Source organism: Colossoma macropomum, unplaced genomic scaffold, assembly GCF_904425465.1.
Source record: "Colossoma macropomum unplaced genomic scaffold, Colossoma_macropomum, whole genome shotgun sequence".
Taxonomy (NCBI): Eukaryota; Metazoa; Chordata; class Actinopteri; order Characiformes; family Serrasalmidae; genus Colossoma; species Colossoma macropomum.
The window spans coordinates 39,541,392-39,551,294 of NW_023494787.1; positions in this window are offsets into that span (position 1 = coordinate 39,541,392).

Consider the following 9,903-nt stretch of genomic DNA (forward strand, 5'->3'; position numbering starts at 1 on the left):
GCACATGCAGGGTGGAGATAAAAATGGTATTCGGACTTCGGACTTACGTGTAGTTCAGACTGGTTAAACGATCAGAAAAAAAGAGAATTGTCTTAGTTATCTTTGATTCAGAGCCTGAACTTGAAGCATTTTTCTCTTCTGTGATATCCACCATCGAGGACGTCTATATTAAGTCCAATGTATTATGTCACAAATCAGTACTTTTTCAGTGCTTTATCTTCTAAAATCTGTAAAGAGCTTGCAATTCATTTTCAAAATAAAGTAGGCTTGTTAAGACACAGCATTGCTCAGCCAGCTGAAACAAACTCCTATAACCTTCCTGATAAGCCACCTACATCAGCGATGACATCTTTCTCTGTTATCAATCATCAGGAGCTTACAACTGTTATAAATTAATTAAGTTTGTCCAGATGTGATCTTGACCCTGTTCATACTTCTCTCCTTATGATGATTTTTGATTGTGACTTAACTATTGTTAATTGTTCTCTGTCAACAAGTGCTTTTCCAGAGGATTTTAAAACTGCCCTGTTGAACCCTCTACTGAAAACGAATAGCATAGATGCTTTCATACTAAATAATTTTAGACCAGTATCTAATTCCTTTTTAAGTCTTAGAAAAAGAATTTTCGAACTTTCAAACAATTAAAAAGCCTATCGCATATCAAAGAAGTTATATGAGAAAGTTTCAATCAGGTTTTCATTCTAACCATAGTACTGAGACCGCAGCTCATGTTGTGAATGACCGTTGAGGGTCATGAGTGCTGATGCAAAAATCCATCTATCTTGGTCTTAGTGAAGCTTTTGATACCATTGATCACAAGATTTTAATCCACCACCTTGAATTTTGGATAGGCCTATCAGGTACAGAGTTAGAACGGTTTAAATCATATTTAATGCATAGATATTTCTTGGTTTCACTGGGAAATCATTCATCAAAGAGATTTAATATTTTTGTGGGGTCCCACAGGGTTCAGTTTTAGGGCATTTGCTTTTTCCTTTGTATGCATTAACTCTAGTTGATGTCATTACAAAATGTAAATTTCATAGCTATGCTGATGACACAATTATATGATCAAGACTGTATAGACAGACTAACCAGCTGTGTGTCAGATATTTCTCAGAGGATGTCGCAAAAAGCTTGCAACTTAATAATGAAAAAACTGAAATACGGATTTTGATACTAAAACTCAGAGGAAGCTGCTTAATTAGAAGCTCAGTTCTTTAGCTTTGTATACCAAACCTGAAGCACAGAACCTGGGTGTAATGTTAGATTCTGAGCTCTGTTTTCACCTGATTGTAAACTCAGTTACACAAGTAGCTTTTTATCATTTGAGAAACATTGCTGAAGTTCTGCCTTTTCTATCTCAGAGCGATGTAGAGGAACTTGTTATTACAAGCAGAGTTGATTACTGTAATGCTCTTCTTACTGGACTTCCTAAGAAAACAATACATCCCTTACAATTCGTACAAAATCCACTGATCCTAACAAAAACATAAAAAGAGAGATCATATCACTCCCATTTTAAAAGAGCTGCACTGGCTGCCTGTATCTTTCAGGATAGATTTTAAAATTCTGCTGCTAATTGTTAAGGCTCGAAATGACCTTAAAGCACCGGCTTACATCACAGAGCGTCTGTCTGTTTATGTTCAAACATGTGATCTTAGATCTTAGATACTTGCCTTCAGCAAACACCTTCTGTAAAATACAGAAAATGTGGAGAGGCCTCATTCAGTCATTATGCTTCTAAAGTATGGAACTCAATTCAAGCTTCTATTAGACAGTCAAGCTCTGTTCACATGTTTAAGAAATATTTGAAAACGTATCTCTTTAACTTAGTGTTCAGTTAAAGTTCTATGTCTCTTTGGTATTTCTTTTTAACTGGATCTGTCATTGTCTTGTCTACTAATGTAAAACATGTCTGTAAAGCACTTTGAGTGGCCACTGGTATGAAAAGTACTCTATAAATAAAGGTATTATTATTATTATTATTATTATTATTATTATTATTATTATTGTATGGACCATTCTACTGCATTAGCCCAAACTGCGGTCCCACAGTAAAATTACCATTAAAAAAAAGCAAGACCTTAGATTTTTACAAGGACTATGTTATGATATATTTAAACCCAAACCATTCATTGAGATAGTTATGAGCTAAATATATACAAAAAATATCATTTACTGGGAGGTGACTGTCCCAAACCCTAACCCCTAAATTTCAACTTATGAAAATAATGTTTAAATTTTTATTTCTTCATGTTGTTTTGTAAAAGATCACTTTAAAATAAATTAAAAAGAAGTTGAAAGACTTAGATTTATCATGAGTTTAATTAAAAAAAAAACTTTTAGAGCAGGAAGTGAGACTATATCCTTGTCTCTCATGGCAACAATGTGAGCAGTTAGATCCCATTGTTTTGAATCAAATAGTTCCTATCACCATCACTGTAAAGAAATCTGTACATTTCTCCACAATACATCATTTGACATCAAACCACTCTGGAAAACTTTGTTTACATGTCAGGCATTGATTCATTCGGAATCTTGTGGAGTTCCCATTTAAATCAGGTAATTGTGGTCACACTAGTCACTTTAGTGCAAGTCAGTGAGTTTCCTTTCCTCTCTTGCAAGCGGGAAAGCAGCTGATACATGAAGTGGTCTTAATTGTCATTTCTCAATATAACTTTTATAGAGTGTAATGAAATGTCATTCTTCAGTCCCCATGGTGCAACACACAACAGCTGCACTACGATCGGCTGTAGGTCCTGAGGTCCAAGGTGGTGCAGTTCCCTTGTAGAATATAGTGAGGATGGAAGGAGGGAGGTTTATGGCAAACCAAACAGGAAACATTCAATGAACATTGATATATATGTATATACAATGAACACTGGTACATATGAAATGAATATTCATATACATATATAGAATGTACACTGATATATATTGATCTAACATTGAGTTTAACAACAATGAACACAATTTTTATAAAATAATCTGTTCAGAGAAAGAGGGACTTTTGGGGTGTGGTATGCAAAGTCTGTGCTGTAGCCCCATCCCCCCACCACCCACTAAACAGACTGTTTACCTTATTATTTAATGTTGTCATGTTATTGTTCTTCAGTTAAAGTGTGTGTTTGTGGTCATTGAGTTATGTTGTGCCCAGCTTGGGGTTAGTTAGAGTGTGTTTGTGTTTAGTAACCATCAGAAGAAAGAGTAGGGCCATGAGTGACCTGCCTCAATTTTCAGTTGCCTTTCAAGTGGCATTGTTTTCCCTTGTTCTCAATAAAAGAGCATTTTTCAAACATAAATTATGGCCTCATCTGACTCTTCTTCTGCACCATGTCAAATTATGTATATATTGAAGATCCACCCATGTGTAGCTTCACATCATATATCAGCCACTCTCAGATCACTCTGTCCAGGGGATCACTGTGCATATATACTGGTCACTTTATCAGAAACCCCTCCATTTAAGCACCACCTGGAGTTTGTTAATGCCAATTTGTGATACACAGTTTTTGTTAGCCATCCTCAACCCTACAACAGTGTCTGAGCAGAGAGCTGCTCTTGGTTGAATATGTTTGGGTGGTGCACCACTATCAACCTAGTAGTAACAATGATGTGTTAAAACCTCAGCAACATATCAATGTTGCTTTTAGAAATGTCTCTTTTATTTGTACATACATATATTTTTTATTGTACATTAATAATATTTCATGGAAGTCAAAATGTGTTTTTAACTCAGACTTCGAAGCAATTCAGTAAAATAATCTATAAATATACTCCCATGCAATAACCACTAATACATCCTTATACCATGACAGACGCTGGCTTTTGAATTTTATGCTAACAATGTGGATGGTACATCCATTATTTACATAAACAATCTGAAAAGTTCACTTGTTACTTCTTACACTACATGCATATGCAGTGTTTGTTTTTTTCATGTGTGGCCAGGTATGGGGATGTGATTTATTCAATAAGCCAGATTTCTCAATGAAAAAAAAAAAAAATCATGCTTTTATTTATTTATTTATTTATTTATTTATTTTGCCCAGGCCTAGTTCAGAGTCATATTGTGTTCTACCAAAAAAAAGTTCGAGAGCACTTTATTTTACTTCTTTTTCTTATTTTTACTGAATATGTGACTGTAAAAATAAGAAGAAGCTTTATTACATCATTCGAGTATAAAATACTGAAAACTGAGTATTTAAATTGTGAATTTAAAAGAGTGTTTTATTTGTTTATATCTTGATTCTGTATGTTTGTATGTTCTTATTTCTCAGAGGTACACAGTTTCAAATTAGTTTCATCAGGAACTAACAAGGCTACATTCCAGTAGAAGTACAATATTTCAGCCTCCCAATCATCACAAATTTTTACAGCTTTATCACAGTGCTTGCCAAAACTAACAGTGTTTGCCAGTCCTTGCCTAACATATTTAAGGATAGCTTATTATTGAACCTGGAGCAACATTTTTGGGGACGTCCATTTTACTAGCAATTTGCTCATGTAGTTCTGAAATGTAATTAATGAAGATCACAGTTGTCAAATAAGGTTGAATAAAGTCTTTAGGATTTGTATTTCAATGATGAGAGGATGAGGTGCAGTGCTGGGCTCGGGTGGTGGTTTGAGAGCTATGGTTGTTGATCAGTTCGTCATGAGATCTTATCACAATTCAAAGGCTAAATGCAGTTTTTATGCCAGATTTATGCAAAGAAATGCAAAAAAAGAAAAAAAAAACACAAAAATGACAAAAATGGAGAAACAAGGTTTTAACATGACAGAACCATATAGGTCTACTATATATACACATGTAAATATAACCACTCAGGCAAAGATTTGTGCTTTATATTAAATGTGGTGTTGGGAGAGATGTTGTCCTAAACAAAATAAACAAACAAATAAATAAATAAATGAAGTTTAAAAGGCTTAAAAAATTGTAAGTAGGCTAGTATTAAATATTTACATTCCATTGCAATCATTATTAATGGATTTTTAAAAAGTGGTTGTCTCCTTATATGCTGAAACTGCTTGGTTTCATTTTTTATTTTTTTATTTTATTTTCAGGGGATTTTTTCTCAGTTTTCCCCCAGTTTGGTTATTTCCAATCCCTGCTTCCTGGCTAGGACTTCCCCAAACATGTGATGCTCCCAGCTTAGTGTGGTGGTTGTGGTGGGTATGAGAGCTAACATGCTTCCTTCCTTGGGACTCTCGGCGAGAGGTGGCTGTACATTGCTGAGATTCAAACTTATGATCTGATGATGATCAGGCAGTTAGACAGTTTCACTGGGTAGCCACAAAAATAATTTAAGTTTATTTCAGCGTATAAAGAGGCAATCACATTCACTTTTAATAAGCTCAGCTTAAACTGTATTGTCCACATAGCAGAGACAGTGCTAGAATATGAGTTAGATGAATTTCTGACTAAAGTAGCAGTAGTAGTAATCGGCGAACAGCAGATTAATAATGCCTTTTAATGACTTGTGATCTAGAATATAAATTATTTATCAGATCAGTAAGCATTGATTTATTCAAAGAATATCAAGGAAATAATAGAAGAAATACAAATAAACAAATAAGCAATTAATTGTGATGTTATGTGCTTGAGTGTGTTAGGTTAAACATTTCCAGAAAAGAATTACTAGTATTATAAGTTTCACAGTTTGTGGTTTATGCTTCACCTAATCAACTCTGTAATCAATCAATGTGCAACCCCATTTCCAAAAAAGTTGGGATGCTGTGCAAAATGTAAATAAAAACAAAATGCGATGATGTGCAAATCAAATAAAATCTATATTTGATTGAAAACAGTACAAACACAACACATCAAATGTTGAAACTGAGATGTTTTTGAAAAATATATGCCTGTTTTGAATTTGATGCCGGCAACACATTCCAAAAAAAGTTGGGACAGGGGCAACAAAAGGCTGGTAAAGTTGTGATTTGCTATGGGACAAGACCAAAAGTGGAAAAGTGTCCTGTGGTCCAACAAATCAACATTCGAAATTCTTTTTGGAAATCATGGACACTGTGTCCCCTGGGCTAAAGACCACTCAGCTTGTTATCAGTGCACAGTTCAAAAGCCAGTATTCATGATGTTACAGGGGGGCATTAGTGCACATGGTATGGGTGACATGCTCATCTGTGAAGGCACCATTAATGCTGAACAATATATACATGTTATGGGAACATATGCTGCCATCCAGATGACGTCTTTTTCAGTGGATGTCTTGTTTATTTCAGTTAGACAATGTAAAACCATTCTGCATGTATTACAACATTGCTCTGTATTAAAAGAGTCTGGGTGCTAAACTGACCTGCCTGCAGTCCAGACCTGTCACCACTGAAAACATTTGGCGCATTATGAAATGAAAAATACAACAAAGGAGACCCCAAACTGATGAGCAGCTGAAATCCTATATCAAACAAGAATGGGAAAATATTTAAAAACTACAGCAACTGGTTTCCTCAGTTCCTAAACACTTACAGAATGTTGTTAAAAGAGGAGGTGATGAAACACACTAACCCCCCCCCATTGAAATGTGGCCCCATTCCAACTTTTTTGGAATGTGCTGTGGGTAATAAATTCAAAATGGGCATATATAGGTAAATCAAGTGGGCATCTCCTGCTACATTTGTAAGTGTTACATTTTGACTCTATTTCAGATCTATTTAATATTTTGCTTTTTGACAAATTTTCAGCCTTTTTTTTCTCTTTTGGCTGAAAACCTAAAGTACCACTTTAGGCCATTTTCAAACAAAAATTCTCAGTGGCTGAAATTTCAGTGCATCCCTAGTATTTAATCACAGAATTCTGATAATCTTAAGATAACTTCCAAAATGATAAATCGAAGCTTCAGAGAAAGTTCTTCCAGGAGCACTCTAATGCTATGTCATTCATTCACTCATTCATTACTCCAATCATGTGCGTACATCTGTCTTTAAAAAGACTTGACTTACGTACCTATTCTGCTGCTTTCAGGTGCCTACGTTTTGATGTTTCCCTCCTTCCTCCCCACCACCACCAACTGGGTCCCTGTCTGGTTGTCCTGGGGGTAGGGTCCGCCCCTGCTGTCTCTATCTGTCAGGATCAGTGAGGGTCTCAACGCTCCAAGACCTGGACCAAGACTCTTAATTTCTACTGAATTATTATCTTTCAACTTTCTAAAATTCTATCCTCCTTCACTCTTGCCTCCAGTCTTTCTGGCAGAAATTGCTTTTAATATGAAATTTACCATATATTAGTGATTACTGAATTTACATGAAATATGAATCTGGACCACAAAGGGAAACAAAGGCTGTCAGGTAACAACTAATGGACTTAAGATCAGGAGCAAAAGGAAAACAAAGAAAAGGTGGGAATGAAGGAGACAAAGAAAACATAGATGCCAAGGGACAAACCCTGGCGTGAAAGGCAGAAAATGCCTGAACGAGTGAACAGAAAGAGCTCAGTACTTCCTTTGAGGAGAACTCTTTTTCTTCTTTTTATTTCTCTCTCTTTTTTTTTAGGAAACCCAAGTGGAAGAATACTGAAGAGGCTAGGTCTGGCGCAGTCAAGAAAGGTAAGAGGGAGGGGAAACCCAGGAGAAAAATCTAAGGGTTTTACCAAATTACCAGCTTAGCCTTGAACAGCACTCTGAAAAGAGAACCCAAGACTGAGCATAGAAGTAAGAGTGAGCTCCCCTTAAGTAGGGAAGGAGCAGGTGCCTCTTGTCATACTGGAGCAGCTCTGTGCCTCCCTCTGGTGGCCTCCCCTAGCACATGGCCCAGCCTCAATCTGGGCCCTTACACAAAATCATCATTTATATTCTATCGAGAAGTGGCTGTCCCAAACCCTAACCCCTATATTTCAACTTGTGAAAATAATATTTTTTTTTTAATTGAAAAAGTACCTTTTTGATTTCTTTAAACAATTAAATTAACAGATTTAAATTTATCATCAGTTTAAATTTTAAATAAGAAAACAATATAATGCTTTATTACTGTATTGGTACCATAGGAGCTCCAGTGTTATTGCAGTGGTGATAAGTAGATAAACAAAGGCTACTCATGTAGCAATATAAAAAGGTTTCTGCAATATATATTGCAAGCTTTCAGTGCAAAAAAAGTAAAAAAAAGTGTAAAAAATTTAATGAAATCATTGGAAAAAATGGCAATTTGGCCAAACACAGCATTGCTCCCTGTGGAATGCTGTATGCATTCAAAACATTTGGAATTGGCATGAATTTTGTCATAGGGAAAATTTTGATAATGGATTAAATATCACTTGGAAATATCACAGCAGCTGCGAATACCACATAAGACCCCAAACAAATAGTAGCTCACAGCTACATGTTTGAGCAATTTTTTGAAGACATAACTAAGATTGAAATAAAACTGAACTACAAAACTCATATTTTGATTCTGGGCACTGGTCTAGGTGGTGTGTGGTCGTGATGTCACCACTGTGCTAAAATCATTTTTCCACATTTTTCACATGGGAATTTACAGACAGCCGGATGCTCCCAATCACTTTCTCCAGAAAATACCAAAAATGCAGTGCACACTGTCAAACTGTGCATGCGCCAAGAGTGCTGCGCTACAGCACGCCTTTCCCCAATGCTCATTTTCTTACCACTTAAAACATCATCCCCCGCTTTATATATGACCAATATACTAGTTCAGGGTAGACTAAAAAACTATATTTGACTATAATAATGTCAAATAGTAACTAAAAATGTATTGATTACATAGTTGATAATTTACTGTTAGGCAAAGCTCATATATCCATGACATTCACATGGTCTATGAAATAATAATAATAATAATAATAATAATAATAATAATAATAATGGTCTTGGTGGGTACTGCACTACATCTATTTTTTTATAATGTTTTATGTCAGGTCTGGCAATTAAAATGTGTTCTTTTTTTCAAATAAGTTACATTAGCAATGTAACATAGTATTTGTTGGCTGTGTTCATTTCATTTTCATTTTCTGGCTGTGTTTATTTTAGCTTTATTTTAGTAATGAAAATAAACTGAGTAGGAGAATTACTTTAAAACAGTATTTTATGCTATTTGTAATGTTGAACGAAGAGGCAGGATGCATGAGCAAATGAACCTACCAAAATAACTAACCAAATATTAAAGACAAAACACTTGGACAGAAAGAAAATAAAAGACATGAACTAAACTGGAAAACAAACAAGAGATAACAAAACCAAGCAAACACAAAGCTCACAACCAGGTGTAGAAATACACCTGGAACAAACCAGAAACACCTGGGACTAAAGAGACGGTGGGGCTACAGATTACAGACAGGTGAGACTAATGACAGATGCAAACAAGAACAAAAGCACATTGCAAAACATTAAGGCTCTAATGGTCTTAACAACAAAACATTAAACAAATAGATAAAGTAACTTAGTGTAGGATATTTTTCCCTTTGATTTCTTGAAATGAAGTCCTGTGGGTAAACTTGCAGTTAACCCTTTACAGAAAGAGCAGTCAATATATTACATCAATTCAAACCTTAAAAAACTTCCAAACTTCCTCCTTGTTCCACTTTTGACAGTGTTCTTTACGTTGTCAGTCAAAGAATGACACACTTGTTACAGTTACAAAACAAAACTACGTTGTAAATCATTCTTTACTACTTTACACATGTACATAAAATAGTAGATCTACATTAATGCCACCGGTTGTTGCTGTTTCTGAAGTATTCTTATTGTAAGTATGCTAGTGTTAATGTTTTGATGGGGTGCGTTTATTTTGAGATGTTTCTGCAGCTGTGTTTGTAGCTGTATTTTAAAAAGCATGTAAAAATCACTTAAGGTTGGAAAAGCATGAAGCTGTGTGTTTCTGCTGAGAGGTGTGTGAAGAGTTAAGTAATAAAAGTGCAATTGACACTGAAAAGTGTTT